The 18,627-nt window shown below is 47.3% G+C and overlaps 1 protein-coding gene across 17 annotated transcripts in view; it reads left to right on the top strand.

Annotated features, from left to right (window-relative positions):
• Myt1l (myelin transcription factor 1 like) overlaps nucleotides 1-18,627 on the top strand; it is a 414,622-nt gene that overhangs the window by 169,752 nt on the left and 226,243 nt on the right. The window lies entirely within an intron of this gene.

Genomic DNA, 18,627 nt, shown 5'->3' with positions numbered 1-18,627 from the left:
ACCCTGCCAAACATCCTTGTCATACACTGAAAATCACACAAAGGGATACTTCCTGTTAGTCTGAGTTAGCATAAATCAATATAACCATGAACTCAGCCATTCGCTAGACATGCCAGGCTCCACTCACCTTTGTGCTGTCCTCACAACTGAATGTTTCACCTCACGGGTGTGACAGCCGCAGAACGAGAAGCAGGTTGGTGCCCTTGCTGTGGCTCCCGTGGGCATGCAGGGCTCCTGGCTCAGTGCTGTCCTGCCCTGAGATGTCTTGTTCTGTTTCCCTCCCTTACAGAAATGTCAGAGCTGTAAACTTGGTAAGACTGCCATGTTCTTGTGGTTTCATTTTGAGGGGAGGGAAAGAGGTCTAATAATGATTGCTACATTTAGTTTTATCCCTTTCCATAGAAATTCAAGTTTCATTTAGGAAAGAAAACTTCTGAGCAAAATGGTTGGAATTATTTTATACTGACTGGTGGTACTGAGGGGGGCTACGCTTGACAGATTTTATTTCACTGTCAATTTTTAAATTTGAGTAATTTTCAAATACTTTGAATGGAAGCACACAGTATTAACTACTTCTCATCTCTTCTTTATTGGTAGTGGGTGTCCCTGTGACTGACCTTATGGCTTCTGGGTCTCTGAGTAGGGTTCTTTGGGGCTTTCTGGAATCACTGATTTTGATCTTTCTCGTCCTTGGGAACGAGGTTATGACCCTCATAAGAAGGTTGAAGAAATCATCAATTGCAGTATCTAGGCATTAGTTATTTGTGTAAGTTTCCTTCAGTTTGGACTTCACATAGGCCGTGATTGCCTCAGGTGTATTTCAATGTATACTAAAAATCTCATCCATGTCAACTATCTTGAAATGGTTTGGGATACACTACCCCTGGGATCCTATTGGGTTTTCCCACTTTCATGTTGTTTCATTCTATTGAAGGGAGCAGTTTGTGTCCCATAGTTTCTATGGGGACTGTTCATATAGCCTTGGTTTGACATAAGGGCTCCGGGTCATCATAACTGGTTGAATATAAATGCAGAATAAGAACATGTTAATACTTAGTTATATTAACCCTATCATACATGTAGGAGTGCATGCGTGTTTGTGTACATGCATACATTTTGTTACTGAGAAGTTCGTTCCCTAAACATAAGCAAAAGAATTAAAAGATGTCTAAAATATGAGAAGCACTGTCATTTTTCTGACTTCCATGCCCCACCTGCTACTGATATCAGCCTTTTATCTTGAGGGAGTTGCTGTTCCATCATGTCACCAGCACCTCTGCAGTGTCTGGTGAACCCCAGCTCTTAATTCTTGTATGTTTCCTGATATTTATTTTCTCACTTCCATCCTGCCAATCCTCCTCCAGTCCTGGTGCTCTTGCTCAGTGCAGTGCATGTCATCAACAAGAGACAACTGAGGATGAAGGGGACAGTGGCCTCCAGGTGGCGAAATACCCATGTTTGGCCTGTGCATTGCATGGTGTGACTATGTTCTGCCGGGCACTAACGGCAGGCTGGGTCCCACCCTGGTGTCCTCAGGGCTTTGCTCTGAGTCACACAGTGCTGTATTCAGCAGTCCACCTTCTGATTTGAGCAAGGACACAACGGTCAGAAAGGGCAAGGTTCAGCAAGAGGTCCTGGTGGCCCTGTGGACACCTGGGAGTCCTGAACACATACAGATATACTCACAGACTCGTTCCTTCTCTGCTGCAGTCACTTTTACCTGGCTTGCTTCTTCACGCTTCTTTACTTGTGTCATAATGTGATGTGATGATCTGTCTGTGTTTGTTGAAGACAATCACTGAATTTTTTGGCATTAACAGTAGAAGCCATGAGTGAAGGAAGAGCAGTTGGGAAGCAGGCGACCTGAGGGCTTCCCTGAAAGTAGAGGCAGGAGCATGACAAGGACGGGTTGATAAGGGGTCTGAGAAGGAACTGCTGCTACACAGGTAAAACTCCACTCAAGCTCAAGAGCCACCAACAACACCCTTGTGTATTCCTCCTGGCTCATGACTGGCTGCCCTCACCTGGGTGGGTCTTGCCTCTGGCTCTTGTGCCATGGCTGATGATTAATAGATATGTCTAGTCTTCTGAGGATGGCCTGGGTTGATGCCCTGTGCCTTCTGTGCTTAGGTTTGGCTCTGGGTTGTGGAGCTGAAACAGACAATGTTGGCTGCCTCTGCCTTATCATAGGTGGCTTCTCCACCTGGTCATCTTGGCTTCCCAAAGTCTGTGGTCTTAAAGAAGTCAAAGGTATTACATGGTTTGCTTCCCCTGGTATAATCTAGTCCTGGAAGTCTTACTGTGTCAACTCCCCTGCATTGTATTGTTCAAAACAGTCACAGGCCCAGCCAAGATTTGGGAGAGGGTGGCACAGACTGTATGACAAGAGGAAGACACATCAGGGACCCACCTTGAAAACTCCTTATACATGATTTGTGGATGAAGTAAATGCAGAAGATGAGAAGAGAGTTTGACTGCACACAGTTCCAAGGATTGCTAGATGAGAATCCAAACGTCGCTGTGCCTGAGCTCCCCCAGGGCTCAAGGGCAGAGGATGAAGAGAAGAGGGACAAGGACATTGATTTCAGAAAATCTATGTTTGAGAAATAACACAAGTGTCAAGGAAGGGAATGAAATAAAGAAACTCTACAGGAAAGCAAGATGGCACCAGGAGGTCTCTTAGTCATGAATCTGACTCTGCCCATGGCACAAAGTTCCTTTGCTGATCCCTGTCCCCTACGTGCTCGTTCCTAGCCCTTTCACAGGCTATGAGAACAGAAGGCCTCAGCCAGTGTTGAATTGCATGCTTTCATACAGGACCCTGGCCTTCCTCCTATTTTCATTAACTAGATGTAATGCAACTAGTTCTCTCAGTCTCAGTCTTCTTATATTCATTGGCTGCTCTTGTGGCAGGCCACACTTGGGATCCCTCCATGGTCATACCAAGGCAGGCTCTGCTCTTGTCTATGTTCCACACGAGGCTATTACTCCAACCAGGCATGGTCAGCACCCAACAAATATTTAGCAAATTAAATGTAACAGACGTTTGCAGCCTAAGTGCAAATGCTTGGCAAAGTTACGTTGGATGTGCCTCCCTCTTTACTTGAGCTCTAGAGACAACCACATGGGAATCCCTCTATGCCTGCCACTGTCCTGTGGGTTTTCACACTGGAGGGCACTAAATCTCTGAGGGAGGTTTGTTGTGGAGATTTCCATAAAATTCACTTTAAAAAAATTTAGATCCTACTATGTGTCATGCATTGGGTGCTGGGAATTGGGAATATTGCAGTAAGCAAGGTGATTAAAAAAAAAAAACAAAAAAACACCCTTGAGGAATTTGCACTTGATCAGAGTTCTGACCCCAACACTCTGGACAGATCGTGCTGCTGTGTTTTGGGAAGGTTTCAGTGCCATGGAGGAGAACAAAGCAGAGGACGTGATGGTGTGTGCTATTGGGAGGGCAGACTGAAACCTCGGCAGGTAGAGCTCTGTGTGATGGCCGCCATGCTCCCGAAGGTTGGGGAGTCCGCCAGGTGCTTTTCTGAAGACCAGTTTCTGCCAAAAGAGACAAATACCCAGTTATAAAGTGCAGCTAATGCCTTGGACAGCAGGTGATTTAGAAACGTTGCAATGAATGTCTAGAAACTCAGACTCAAAGCCACAGTCCAGATACATGGGAATGGTATCTCTACTCTTTGCGTTTTAAATCTGGTTTTCCAGTCACATGTTGTTTCCAGGCCTGTCCTGATCTTAGGATCTGATCCTCCAGAGATGATGATGACTTGGCAACACTGGAGTAGAACTCAGGGCCTGGTGCTCTACTACTTGAGCCACGCCCCAGCCCTACTCTGCATGTTATGGAGGTCTTGGATCAAGCTATGTCTCCCCTGACTTGTTCACTAAATCATTAGCTGTTCACCCGTTCATCCGTTTATTCACTCAACAATTATCTGTTGGGTGCTCTTGTAGTTCAGAATGACTATATGGTAATGAACTAAGAGCATGGCTCCTACTCCAAAACCTGTGTAATACCTCCTAGAAGAAGCTCACATTAAATGCCTAAAAGGCCAAGAAACATTTAATTACAAGTGTGAACAGTTCCAAGGAGGGAGAGGCAGTGTGCCATGATGGAATTACTGGAGTCTACTTCAAATCAGGTGGTCATCCATTCTCTCTCTCTCTCACACACACACACACACACACACACAGACACTTTTCATCTAAAACCTGAAAAAAATGGGAAAAAGAAATATGTTCAAGGTTTTGTATGTGTGAAGATATGATGGGCTTCTTCCCCCCCCAAAAAAAATAGTTCATATTCTTCGTAGTGGCACTGGAACATATTTTTTCTGGTCAGGGAGGTGAAGAGCCCTATAAGCATAACACTATTGTTGAAAATGGCAACATGGGTTTTCTATACCAAGAATCGGCAATGGGTTCTGAGGATCACATGACAATTTTCCCACTTTCAGAACACTTTGCAATTAAAGCATGTTCCTCTGAGCCCCTTCTTGCCCTTGGACGTGGCCTGGGAAGCCCCACGTTTACTTTCTTCTTCTGTATAATGGAGGCAGAGATAGCTTTATAACTTTTTCTGAAGGTCGAATGAAGAAGGTTGATAAGATTACCTGAAGCAGCAGCTGGCAGTTAAAACAGAACTTGGGAGAGATTTTCACCTGAAAATGACTCCATTTTCACCAGTACAGACAATGTAAGAACAGGTGGAGTATGGAAGGCACTGTCGGGAGACCTGAGCTCTTCCTGCCTTATGTTTCCATAAGGGCCTTTCTTTCTGCCAAGAACTCTCCTCAGGCTGAGACTAACCTGACTGGGTGGTGCAGTTGAGCAGAGCATATGGGCTGAGTAGGCTCTGTGGTTTGGAAGAGCCCTCCTTGGGCAACAGTAGGTTTTCTGAGACCAGGTAGCAGGCTTTCTGGGGCAGGTTTTACACCTGCCAGCGGGAGTCTGAAGCTTAGGAGATGCCCGTTCATTCTTAGGGAACTAGGAAGCTGGTGTGACAGGAAACCCAAGTTGTTCTCTCGTTCTGCTTCATCAAAAAGAAACAATATCTGGGCACTGGTAGCTCAGGCCTGTAATCCCAGCTACCTGGGAGGCTGAGATTGAGAGGATTGTGGTTTGAGGCCAACCTGGCAGATAGTTCATGAGTGCCCATCTCCAAAGTAACGAGAGCAAAATGGACTGGAGGTATGGCTCAAGTGGTAGAGTGCCTGCTTTGCCAATGAGAAGCCCTGGTTCAAACTCCAGTCCCACCAAGAAAGAAAGGAGAGAGAGAGAAAGAAAAGAAGCAAGCAATGGTTGGTCTTCATTCACTCATTTCACTTGTTTTCTTTCAGCTCCAAGCTGAGGTGGTGAAAGTTGAGACTGTTGTCATTGTCTTCTGCAACCCCACAGAAGACAGTGGTGACAGGAGCACCATTGCCCTGGCATCAGCATCCATGTTATGATCGTGGAAGGGGCAGATAGCGCAAGGCGGGCAGCACACGTGTCCTGAGTGCTCGCCTCGCTGCCGGCTGCACTCTCGGCTTTTTACCAGCCAGTGTGCCTTCCATTGCCTCCCCATTATCACATCTGCCCAAGCAGAAGATTATTATTGTGCCACTTTGCAGATGGTGACACTCCATCTAAGCCAGGTCCTGTGACATGCTCAGGGACACAAAGACCGGAGCCAAGTCTTGAGGCTCAAGTGAAACCTCTAGTCATTCTGAAATGAGAGCATTCCCTGGAGACAAGTCACAGGTAGATGGCACCAACAGAGGCAAAGACCTTTCCCGGTGAGGAACTCCGGCCAGGTGGTCCCCCTTTCATGATGACACCTGGGAGTGGCACAGGAGTCCTGGGCATCGATGTGGCCTGAGAGCTTGTGGAAACAAAGGACTCAGATGTCACTCTAGAATCTGAATTTGTACAAGGCTCCAGGGCTCCAAGGGTACCCTCTGCCATGTTCAGCTCAGACTGTCCCAGTGTGGTCCGTCTGGAGTACTGTGTCATGTGTGGTAAGCTTTTCCCAGAGGGAAGGCAGTGGACACTGGATTTTCAGTTTGGGTGAATGGTTGTGGGAAAGTTTAAAAGGAGGTCAAACATGCAATATTTTTCTTTCAGTAAATTTTGAGAGGCATATTTAAGCACTACTTGTTTTTTAAACTCTTTGAGATGTTTCTTGATTGCATAAATAACAAAATGAGCATTTTTGCTTCATTTGCAATTGTGGCCCCTGCAGCTTGACCTGAATGTGGGCAGAGTGGCCCAGTGTCCTCTCATGTGCAGGGTTCTGGCTTCAGGGGGGGAGGTGTGAGCACTGAGCACTGAGATCCCAATACAAGGGAATGGCAGGGAGGCCGTGGGCAACTCTCGCTCACACCACACAAAGCTAAGGTTGGTTTTCAGTCCTGTGACATAGGGTGAGAAGGGCAGCTAGAAACAGCCCTCTGGGATTTCCTCCTCCTATGCATGGGTAAGCAGCAAGGTCAGGGGAGGAGGCTGGCCGGCCTCTCTTTGAGTAAGACAGTTCCACAACCTCAGCGCGCACTTGGCCGAGCTGATGACCTGGAGATGGGCCCAGGTCTGTTTAGGAAGCTAAACTCACTTGCTGTCCATCCACATGCCAGCTGGAGGGTCGGGTTTCCCCTGGGGACTTCCCGTCTTTTATCTCTCTGTCTTATTTGTCAGATTGGCTTTGACTGTGGCACTCTTCTCAGGAAACTGACAAAAAAACCCAAACAAACCAGTGGTCCATCTTTGTGTGCTTCAAGATACAATCCAGCACAGGCTTTTGTTTGGATGTGCAGATCTCCTTTGCCCTGTGGTCCATGGCAGTGATGAGAAAGCCAGTGAACTGTGCCCTCCCCAGAGGAACCACATGGCCACAATGGTGGACAGGGGAGTGCGCAGACAAGGTGCGTTTACCCTTCCTTTCAGCGTCCTCCCCTTTATCTTCTTCTCTGAGCATCTTGCGATAAATGACACGTGAATGTGATAAGTAGCAGAGGTCCGCGCATGACCCAGCTTCTCTGGCAGGTCTGTACAGGGCCTGGCCTTGCTCCTGGTGATGAGTCATTTGACAGTTTGCTCCCTGTGTCTGTCTCCCAGGAAGACTGGCAGCGTCTCACTGCACACAGGGCTTTCCTTTGTTAGAAAGACCTTTTAAACCATTATTATTCTCAATAATTCTATCTTTCCTAAGTTCCCAAACTCAGCCATGCAATGTCTCCCCATCTTTAAGCTCCTGGTGGTGGATACCGATCCTGACTCCTGTTTATTCCTCTCTATCCTGTTCCTCACATGGCTCCCTCTGATCCCACCTACTGCTGACCCCTCTGGGAGAAGGCACGCTGCTGCTTGGTGTGGATGGGGAGGGCACTGTCTGATCATGTAACAATGTCTCTTGGAGGCCAGGTGAGATGCCACAAAAGCAGGAATATGTGAAAGTCTGGAGCCCGGTAGGGATGTCGAGTTTGAGATGCACACGTTGGTCATTTTCCTGTAAGTGGCACTTGTGAGACAGGGTGCTTCTCATGTCTCCTCTTCTGTGCTGACACCCCCATTTCCCAGTCATCAGAATCATGGACTGCCTGGAGCCCACAGCTGCACCCATCCAGAGGAACTGCCCTTGGTCAAGAGAAACTCCTCTCCTCAGGTTATGCCCCTGCCCAAGGCTCCATGGATATTAACTAATGGCTGTCCTCCATGGGACAGCTGTGCTCCAGAGCCCACTATGGCTGTGGATACCGTCAAAGCTCAGCAATTCCACTCAACCCTGCCCTCCACCTCTGCTTCAGGACGCGTGCCACAGGTGTTTTAGTGTTTCTTCTGTACACAGCAACACTCAGATCCTGTTTATAAGGAGCTCATGTAAAACCAGAGACAAGTGGACAGCCCCAGGGCACTGGAACATGACAGCCTTAGCAGGAAGGAGAAGCCTGGAAGAAGGTGGAAGAGGAGTAGGCAGGGAGTTAGGAAGGAGAGAAGAAAGGAGGTGGGGAGGCGGATGGGCTGGAGAGGAGAGAGAACCAGGACAGAATAGAGCAGTGACCACTAAATGTGGAAACATGGAGGTCTTTGATGACTGACAAAATCGGCCTCAACAAAGAGGTAAAGACAAAAAGCTAAAGTGGATTGCAGGGTGAATGTGAGGCAAGTAGGTGAATTTAGAAACAGCAGGGAACTATCCACAGTTTCAGGGTTTTTAAATGTGAACAGAAAAATGGAGCAAGAAATAAATAATGGGTAAAGGCCTGAACACATTGGCTCATGTCTCTAATCTTAGCTGCTCCAGAGGCAAAGATCAGGAGGATCACGGTTTGAGGCCAGCCCAGGGAAACAGTTAGCGAGACCCCATCTCAACCAATGGCTGGGAGTGGTGGTGAGCACCTGTCATCACAGCTATGCAGGAGGAGTAAATAGAAGGATCCTGGTCCAGGCCCACCAGGGCACAGAAGTGAGATCCTGTTTGAAAACTCACAAAAGAAGAAAGGACTGGTAGCATAGCTTGAGTGGTAGAGTGCCTGCCTAACAAATGCCACTGTTACCAAAATAATAATAATAATAATAGTAGTGAAATCTTCAAAGGAAGATTTCTCTTCTCCTCCTCCTCTTTCTCTCTCTGTTATAATACAAGATACTGTATTTGTATGCTTACAGGAATAGCAATTCAGTAATAACACACTCAAATCTGCTTCTCCTCTGGACAGCAGTCCCTGGTCACGAGTAGCCAGTCAGCCCAGGGCCAGGGATTCCTGGCGTCGAGAACAAGCAGGCCTGTACGCTTGCTTGGACCTGGCCGAGGCTCCATTGAGCGTGTTTAACCAGGACAACCAAATGCCACCTCCCTCCCCTCCCCATGTGCCTCTGTGGCTACGAAACTTAACCGCGCACCAATTCAGAATCTTTTAGCTCTGTGGTTATTCTGAATATGGAGTTTTATACATGGACATGCAGTGCTGTGCCTGTTCCTCGCTGAAATCATATTTCTACACTGGCTGATTTTTTCCTGTGAGTGCGCATGTGTGTGAGACAGAGAGAGAAACAGAAGTAGAGAGGCAGACAAGATAGACCAAACTTAAAACAATTGTTCATTTGCATGAACCTGCCATCTGCCAAATTCTTAGTGGGAAAACTTTTAATGAAATCCAAATACTTCATTCTCCAAAGTTCCTTTAATTTTTTTTTTGCCTCTTCCCACTCCAACCTCTTCAAAAATCCCAAGTATAAGGAGAAACTGTATGGAGTAGGACATGACTGAAGATTGATTTTTTTTTCTTTGCTGGTTTTTTCAGACAATGATGGGAAATTAAAGAAAGAGTATGCCTGGCAGCCTTGCTCACTTGGTCAGAACCTGCTTCAGCCAGCTCATGGAATTGTATTCCAGGCACTCCTCCCCTGACTTGTTTCCAACTCCTGCCCATCTTCAGCCCTGCCTGTCCCTTCCCCAGGCACCACTGTTGTTAGGCTCTTGGGGCTGCCATTGCTCTGGGTGAGGGCTGGACCAGTGCCAGAGCACCAAACTGGCAGCAGGTGTGTGAGCCCTCTGGGCCGAGGTGCTGGACGTGCCTGGGCTGCTTCCTCCCTGTGAGCACGGAGAAGGCAAGTGGCAGGTGGCTGGGCCCTCCCTGATGCTCACTGGCAACAAGCAAGGCTCAACCTCCTCATTACAACTTCATCCTCTGAGTTTTCACCACTTCCCTGGATTGCGGTGATTATCACCAAGGAGCACTGTGAGCCTCAGTGAAGGGAAAACTACAGTAATTAGGAAGTGGCCACTTGACCTGGGTCCCTTTGCCCTGTCAAGACCACGCTAAAGTGTTGACAGGAATGACCACCATCATTCCTGAACAGAACAGAGAGGAAGGGGGATAAGACTTTTCCATGGTTGGAAAAGTGAGTGCAGTTAATTGTCAAAATCCCAGTACAGCCATTTGTCACTTTTGGTGCAACATCACTGTGTGACATGGAAAGTATACCCCACGGATCAACAGGGTATTCAACATCTGAAAAGAAAAAATATTGCAAAAATATTGCAAAGAGTATAAAATCAAATGCTGTATTATGTGGGGACACAGCAATATAAAAGTAATGACAGTAAGAACAAGAGAGAAGTAGTAAGAAAAAGTACACTGAATTTGCCCAGCTGGCTTTGTAACCACCTTGACCATGAGAAGCTGAGCAGCAGCCACTGGCTTCACTAGCTTGGGCGTCAGCCAGTGAGTTGAGGAATTGGGAAGTCCTGGGGGTCTCTGGACCCTCACTCAGCTCCCTGAGAAGCCTGCAGAGGAAGGAATGGTCCTGCCAAAAGAGACCCCGAGTAAACAGGTAGGAGACAGGACGTGAGGATGGAGCTTGAAGAATAGAGGAGTGTTCTGGTTAAAGGTCACAATGCCAATGCAGAGGGCAGAACCTGGTGGTGGGGCCTGCTCGGAAAACCACCCTAGGATCTGACAAGACTGAGCCAAACTGTGAACAGCGCAGTCTTGGTTCCTCCTGTTGTTCTGTGGGAACAGGCTCAGCAAGCTGTGGATGAGCCAGTGTGGTGGCATCCCAAGCGCGGTGTGGGTGAGCATAGCCAGGGTACTGGGTTTGGGTTTGGGAGGATGCTAGTGATTGGTCTGTTTGGAAGCCACTCCTAAGCAAGGCCCTTCCTAACACGAAGATCCTCTGAACAAGGTGGACTTGATCCTATGCCACATGTCCAGCTGAGCATTGTGAAGCTCCTTGCAGTGTCCACAGGCTGGGCATCCAGAAAGGGGCCAGTGTGCTGCTCACGTTAGTCAGAATCAGTGTCATCGATGTGAGGTCCAAGGCTTGATGCAAACACATCCCTGGCTCTGTTAGACCTGGGTACATGGAATCTACAGACTCACTAGGTGTTCTCAGCTAGGAGCTGCTTCCAAGGCTGATGGTGTGTCTCAGAATAAGCGACCCTGTGGGGCTAGAGGCTGCACCTGGGGCAACCATGGTGTGCACGTCCCGTTGTGCTCCGTGTCACACTCCCGATCTCTCACCTTGGAGGGCTGTGGCTTCCTGTCCCTGCTCCTCACAGTTGTCTTCATGATACACAACCCCCTCTAAGAAGCCCTCTTCCCTTCAAAGGAACTATGGGTTAAACACAGTCCATCATGCTCTCTGGAAACTAGCACATAGTTCTATTTTGGTTTGAAATGACCTGTGTCATATTGCCAGTTACAACAGGGAAGAGAAACAAGGAAGTTGGGACAACACAACATATCTAGACTCCAGAACCCTTTCCCCTGCCACCCAGGCTTCAGTCCCTCCTTTTAACTCCAGAGTCTGTTCCTTAGTGTGTAGACACAGCTCTCCCACAGGCGGCCAGCTTCTCTGTGGCAGTCTATGGAGTGAACACTGCATCTTCACCAGGCTCACTCTGTCTCTCTGCTCCAACAGCTCAGCTTTGCTGCCTTGGCCCAGACAGCTGCAGATGGACAAATATGGTTGTGTTCCAATAAAACTTTATTCAGGACAGTAGTCTGTGGGCCACCCTTGGCCTGTGGGCCACAGTTTGTAGGATCCCACTGGGCCCCTGTGGGAATGGAATACGTCTGATGCCACTGGCTGTTATTCATGCCAGAGCCTGTGTCGTGACCTTAATCTTCATGAATTTTGTTATGACTTGTTTGTTTCCTAAGCTCTGCACCAGACTCTAGGCTAGAGCTTCATAACACTGTTTAATAGAATACAGTTCTTGTAACAGAGATATCATCTCTGCCTTATAGATGACATCCTTGACTCTAGGAGATTCTGTAAGCACACAAGGGTCCAGATGAGGCCAAGACAACCCCCTGCTTTATGTGCCTAGGGCTCGCGCTCAGCCACTGTGGCTAAGCTGACAGTGTAAGGGTCTCAGGATATCAGGGAGCACCCCTGGCCACAGGACAGCAGTGGGTGCCACTGGCCACAGGATATGGAGGAGACTCAGGACACACAATATTCCCACCTTTGGGCATATTGAAATCAGAATGCCTTGAATACAGCAGATGCATGAAATGCCTACATGTGAGAGTTTATTTCTGAATGCTTGGGTGTGGCTGTGTAAGTTATGAAGTTACAAACATGATAGGCTTCAGTTACGCTATTCTGTTTCAATCAGGGCCCAATTTATAGGAGGTATTGTCAACTTACAGGTTTGTTTAAAGAAAACAATGCAACCAAATGCAAAGAACACTTGGCTGCACTTCCTCTACATCATTCTCCATATTTTAAAAAGTTGAAAAGGACCCAAAGACAGCAGGTGCACAGACTGTCCTTGCTCAGGGCTTCTAGCATTGCTGTCAGTGTGCAAACCTGTCTCTCTGAAGGAGCCAGGCCATGGTGTCCGCCCTGAGAGCTGGGCTCCCTCAAGCTGGTCAGATGTGATACATATCAGAGTGGCTCCTATGCTGAAGGTGTTTTACTTTAGTTTCAACCAAGAATTTCTGTATATAAATGCACAGCCCCCATCATCTTAGTGAATCACCCTGCTCTTGACATAAAGATGCATCACACATGTTTAGCCTTATATTTACTTTATTGGATTTAAAGAAATTCATTAAGTTCCTCCTCTTCTAAATGAATCACAAAAGACATGCACATAAATTCCATTCTCACCCCATGTTTCTCCAGAAGGCAGTTTTGGGGGGCAGTCAGATCTGGCAAGAGCCTCAGAATGATTTGCCTGTCCCTGGTACCTATTCATTTTCCAAATGTAAAGAAGTACAAAAGATGTTTATAAGATATTCTTGTGAGCATATCACTCCTTCTTATTTAAACATGTTTGAAAACTCAGTGAGGAGAGTGCTGTCTGTGCTTCCTACCAACCACCCACCCTGCACTGATACACATTTGTTTAAAAAACTAGCATTTTGTCATATAAAAAACTTCTTTGTGCATATCAAACACAAAGAGAAAGCATTGCTCATATGTCACAGGCAGAAATGCAGAGGAGAGAAAGCACACTATTGCAAAGTCGTCTTATTCCTACCGAGACGGGATGACAGAAGAAGAAGGGACAGATGCCGCCCGCTCTGGGTTTGCTTGCTCTGCTCTTCCCTAAGGCGGCAGCAGCAGTTGCCAATGTGGAAAGCAAATGGTCTTCCACATGCCCTGACGTGGTCTGCCCTCCCACGGTGCATCCGTGTGTCCCTGTGCACAGAGAGTGGCTGCCACAGATCTGTCACATTCCAGGTCAAAGTACTTATTTACCTCAGCTGGTGTCACATGGAGCTTTTGCAAAACTGCACTGGTAAATTACCCTTTCTGAAGATTGAGTTGATCTTGTCTCAGACATAAGATAAAATCATCAATAAATAAAAGTAGATGACATGACAGATGGGAGAACATGAGAGCTCATTTCCAATAGTAAAAAGGGTTACAGCTGAGATGCAATCTATTAGCTTGGCTAATAGCAATAATGTCTCCAATTGAAATGTTGATAACGGGGCTGGGTGACCTGGGAATCTGCTCTAGGATGGTAAGATGTCTCCTTCAGGAGAACAATGATTGCTCGCAACAAGAGCTGTCAATGGAGTAAGTCTGTGGCAAAGGCCAGGCCCATCACTGGCGCCCTCCCCACGGTCCACAGGTTCAGACTGTGGGCGCTCACATAGGGACACACTAAGGCTGGGTTTCTTACCTCAACACTCAAAGGCTATATTGCCGCAACTGCAGAGGGCTCCCTGTAAACCAGGAATACCACCCTGCTGAACGAAAAACCCTCTCACGCCTCTGCCATCCACTGGGGCCAGCCAACTTCTATGCCACCTTTCCCATGAAGGGTACCTCACTGCACTGCCCCCTGGAGACCCCGTCCTCTTGAAATGCACCCAGGCCTCACTGACCTGCTCAAAAGCCAGTGTTCATGTGTTCTCCTTGAGCGTTTTAGTCTGAAATCATTACTTCCTTGCCATTGAAAATTTAACTTTCTGGTTTGATCATCAATAGAGTGGTGAGTATGATATCTTTATATTATTCAGAATGGAGTTCTTCCCAACTTCACAGAACTGTACCACTGCTTTCCGAGGCTCGGTAGCTATGGAAATGTGGTAAGGTACCATTGGGCTGCCTTTTTCCTGCTATGTCGTGTCCCAGTTGCCAGGTACCTACTGTGAGGGTTTTTGTTTCTGTTTTTATAATGTGATAGGAGGTTTGATACCACATTAATAACATTCAGGTTGTGTTAGAGTCAAAAATTTTAAGATGTCTTCAGACAATCCTCATAAAAGCATTGAGACCGCCTGATTCTGAAAGATTAATCCCATGTGACCCTAACATCTGAGCTTTGGGGTCAGCTCCAGTCAGAACCCCGTGGCATGGAGCTGGGGACAAGAACATGCCCACTTTACAGTACCTGGTTTGTTGAGACTGGATGTCAGCGCGTCATTGTCCCCATTATCACGCTCACCCCTCAGTGCAAGACTGACTTCTGCCTCCCCTAAGCAAACGTGAACGCTGCAGATGGAATCTGTCCGTCTCAGGAAGTGAGTGAGAAGGAAGGGTTGGCTTGAGGATGAGCCAGGAAGCAGGGCCCCTTGGTGTGGCATTGGGGTGTTGCTTGTGCATCCGGAGGGCCCTCCTCTGCCTGGTGGAAACCTTAAAGACACCAGACTCCTGCCACCTTGCGCTTTAGCCTACTACTGCAACATTCATTGTATCACTCAGGTATCGCGTCCTCTTGCTGACAGGTGGCCAAACCTTCACCCAGAGGCTGTCTCCTCTCTGTCCACAGTCATGCGACTGCTGATGGTCTGGTGTCCGGAAAACAGGAGGACATGTGGCTGTGGTGGGGATGGGGTGACACACTCCACTGATTTGGAATATCACAACAGCCTGCTGCCCAGCTCATAGGACACAGGACAGGGGCCAGGATTGGGCCCTGCAGAGAAGCCCCGCAGAGGCAAGGCTAACCTCATTTGAAGTGACTAGGGGTGATTAATACTTTAAATTTGGGTGGTTGTAAAGGCCGCTGCAAAAATATTTGTTTCATGCTGGATTATTGCAGTGTTGGGTGATTTCTTTTCCTCCCACATGCAGAGACTTTGTGCATTAAAGGGGAAGTAGGCAGGCTGTCTTTGGTATAGGCGAGCATGTGGAGGAATTTCTAAACCTCCTCTGGGGATGGTGTCCATAGCAACAGCAGCAGTTCTGTGAAGGAATTCTCAATTAGCACCAAACACACAAGCGAGCGCTGCCCATCAAATATCCTGCTCAGAGTATTCACTGTGACAGGAGGCAAGGTATTCTTTCACTTTAGAGCTTTACATGATAATAATGTTATTTATTTGTAAACTGCTTGTATTTATCATGCACAGGACTTTCATATGGATTACTGTTCCACCAGAGAATGATCTAGATATTATACCTATGTATGGGCTGCAGGCAGAGGCAGGATAGAAACCAGAGCTCCCACTGTGATGCAGGAGACAGGGGCTCCATCGGGACCTTGGACCTCACCCACCCAGGACTCAGTGATTTAGAGACCTTGGACAAGTGACTTCACCCACCCAGGACTCTGTGATTTAGGAATTAAATTAGACCGATCACTAAAAACTCTTTATGTAATATAGAGATCTAATTAACTTCCCATTTGCATTCCCAAGATACACTGCCAAATGACGAAGGCAAACAGCAGAACAGGGCAGCATCTCTTCTGTAAAAACAGGGAATCCAGGCTTCCTTTTCTTTTTTTTTTTTTTTTTTGCATGTGCACAAAGTCTCTAGAAAGAACCAGGAAGACACCAAGAACATTTGAATATTTAGGACAGTTCAGAGTTAGGCGGGTGGGAAATTAGCAAAGAAAAGGACATTTCATAGCACACCTCTATTCTGTCATGTTCTAAATCATGTCAACAACTAATCTGCACAAGATTAATTTAACAAGAAAATAGGCACATTTCCTCATGGCTCTCAAACTTAGGAGCAACTTATAAATCTAATACTGCTTAAAGGTAGCACTCAAGTCTTTATTAAGCACCAGCTATGCACACGATGCTGCCAGGACCTTGCAAAAAATATAGAAAATTGATTTAAGGGAGGCCCGTAAACACCAATCATAAAAATAGCAATGGGGCCCATTCACAGAGTGGAATTGCAGGGCTGCAGGATTCAGATGAGGCAAAATGACAGCCACTGTGGGAGATGAGGAGGGTTTCTGAGGAATGTGATCCAAGAAAGGGCAGAAGGATGAGGAGCGGGTGCTTAATTTGCTCAGCAATCAAGACCCACTGGAGTGCTTGGAGCGGGAAACCTAATCAGCCATCCTGCCTTTCAAGAAGGTCGTGGCCGCTCATCCTTTCCACATAAGGCACAACCGTAATGGCTGTCAGTTCACAATTTGCAGGGCAGCCGTGGCTCCAAGCACATTACAGGAAGTGCTTCAACTATGTTGTGTCCTTTAATCCTTAAAAACACTCCACGGGTGGATGGAAGGAGATGGAAGGTGATGGGGGCATGTACTGCCTAGCAGAGGTCACAGCTATTTGATTATTAACATTTCATTGTTCATATGTTAAGAAAGAGGCTTCAAGAGGTGATGCACTAGCATGTGGCCACAAGAAGGGCATGCCTTAGTGGAGGGATTGACGATGCACGACGAAGCTTGCACGCCAACCGCTCATGCCAGTGGCACCTATTTTTCATAATTTCTGATGTGAAATCACTTTCCATCAATGCCTTTCCAGAAACAGCTACATAACATAAAATATCAAATAAATTTAGTCAGGATTTTTTTTTTACGATCGCAATGATTCTATGTCAAAGTTCATTGAAAGGAAATGGGTACATGTTGCCAGGCAGCAAAGTTGGAACAGTGGAGTCCTTGCCCACTCTGAAAATCTGGTCAGTGAGTGCTCTAGGTGGATTTGAATTACAAATCTTGTTTTATATTAAGCCTATGTGCTGTTGCCTTACTGTTCCCTTCTTGATTATCAAAAGCACAGCAAACATTAAATTAGGTCAGCATTTAATCCAGTCTTAGGTTCAGTGTGGAGGTAGGAGGTGATATGCTATTTATACACCTCTGGCATCAGTTTTCAAGCCAGGGCTTCACTAACAAGACTATTGAGCTGGAGTGTAGCTCAGTGATAGCGTATCTGCCTAGCATGTGCTGTGCCCTGGGCTCCATCCCCACCACCTCAAGAAAAGAACAGGACCATCGTGTGTGGATGGCTTGAGAAGAAGCAAGAGCAGATCTGGAGGACAGAGCAGAGCTAGAAAGGCAAGGGCATCAGAAGCCCTTGCACTAGGCACTGGAGAACTGAGCATCATCTCCTGTAGACACAGGTATTGTGGCATTTGTTTTGAACCCCTCCATCCAAGTGCCATCCCTGTTCTCCACAGGTTTGTGTCTTAAGTTCTCCTGGGCTCACAAAGTGCTGGTGTGATGAGGGCAGGGGCGAGAAAGATGTCCTGTCATTAGATGTAACATAAATCCAGCCATTATCCATGGGCCATGGTCTACCAGTATCAGACCAGGCAGGACCCCGAGGAGACTCCTGTTCTTGGCGATTTCTCTCAGATTTAACAATGCAGTGAATTCTCCCCAATTTTCCTAAGCTCTTTCAGTTCAAAAGACCACAAGAGACAGTTCTCTGCCTCCTTCTCTCCCTCCTTCCTAAGACAAGAAGCAGGTGTCTGAGATCTTAGGAGACAGCAAGGGCAGGCCCAGTTAGAGGACAAGGCTGTGACTCCCGTGCCTTCCAGAGCTGCAGCCACTTCTTTTGATCTCAGAGCTTTCAGCCAATCACACCCTAAGACCCCCTCCCCAGCTGTGCAGCCGAGGTACCTTGACACTCAGTGGTCTGGAGAGCCAGGGCTGGTCAGAGCCAGCAGCCTCGTGGCTTTTGCACTTAGGATAGTCTTCTCAGAGTTAAAGGGAAGCAAGTGGATTTGGGTGAGAAGATGGTGGCACCTCCGCCTCTCACCACAGTAAATAGCAATCCAGTTTTGAGACCAGATGCGAGTGACTGCCTCCATGGCAGTCCTCAGACAGGGCTGTGAAGTGAGCACCCGTGTTCTTTGGTCTGGGCAGTTTCTTCTAAGAAGACCCCATTTGAGATCCATCTGTTGTGACTTTCAGAAGCTCGAGGGGTTAGGGAAAGGTTCCCTACCTTCCCTATATTTGTTTTTCTTTGTCAACATGAGTGACAACAAAGACAGCTTGAAAGACTGATGCTCTGTCTTTTTCCACTTTCTTGTAAACCAAGACGGTCTTCTAAGAGCCAGTCTGAGGCCACTCCTAGGAAGGTCATTAGCATCTGAGGAGAATCCAGCAAAGGGGCAAGCAACATTGCAGCAGTAACTGACACAGGGAGTGGTCACTGCAGCCACAAAGCCCTGAGGTTGGGGAATCCTGAGCAAAGGAGCCAGGTTTCAGGACTTGGGGAGAGGTCGGGGCTGCTCTCACAGCCTGGCTTTGTTTCTGGGCCCTGATGACCTGCTAGCATGGTACTGAGCTCTGAGATCCCTGCTGGGCCTGCTGTCTGTGACTACAGACCTCTCAGATGCCAGCAGGTAGTACAGTGCTTGGGCCATTGCTTCAGTTCTGGCCATCTATCTTTAGCAGTTTCTGACCTCACTTCATCAATATAGAGGTTTCTGGGGCAAATAGCAACATCACAGATCTGC

Source organism: Castor canadensis, chromosome 12 (assembly GCF_047511655.1).
Source record: "Castor canadensis chromosome 12, mCasCan1.hap1v2, whole genome shotgun sequence".
NCBI lineage: Eukaryota > Metazoa > Chordata > Mammalia > Rodentia > Castoridae > Castor > Castor canadensis.
This window is presented reverse-complemented; position numbering and strand designations above follow the sequence as displayed.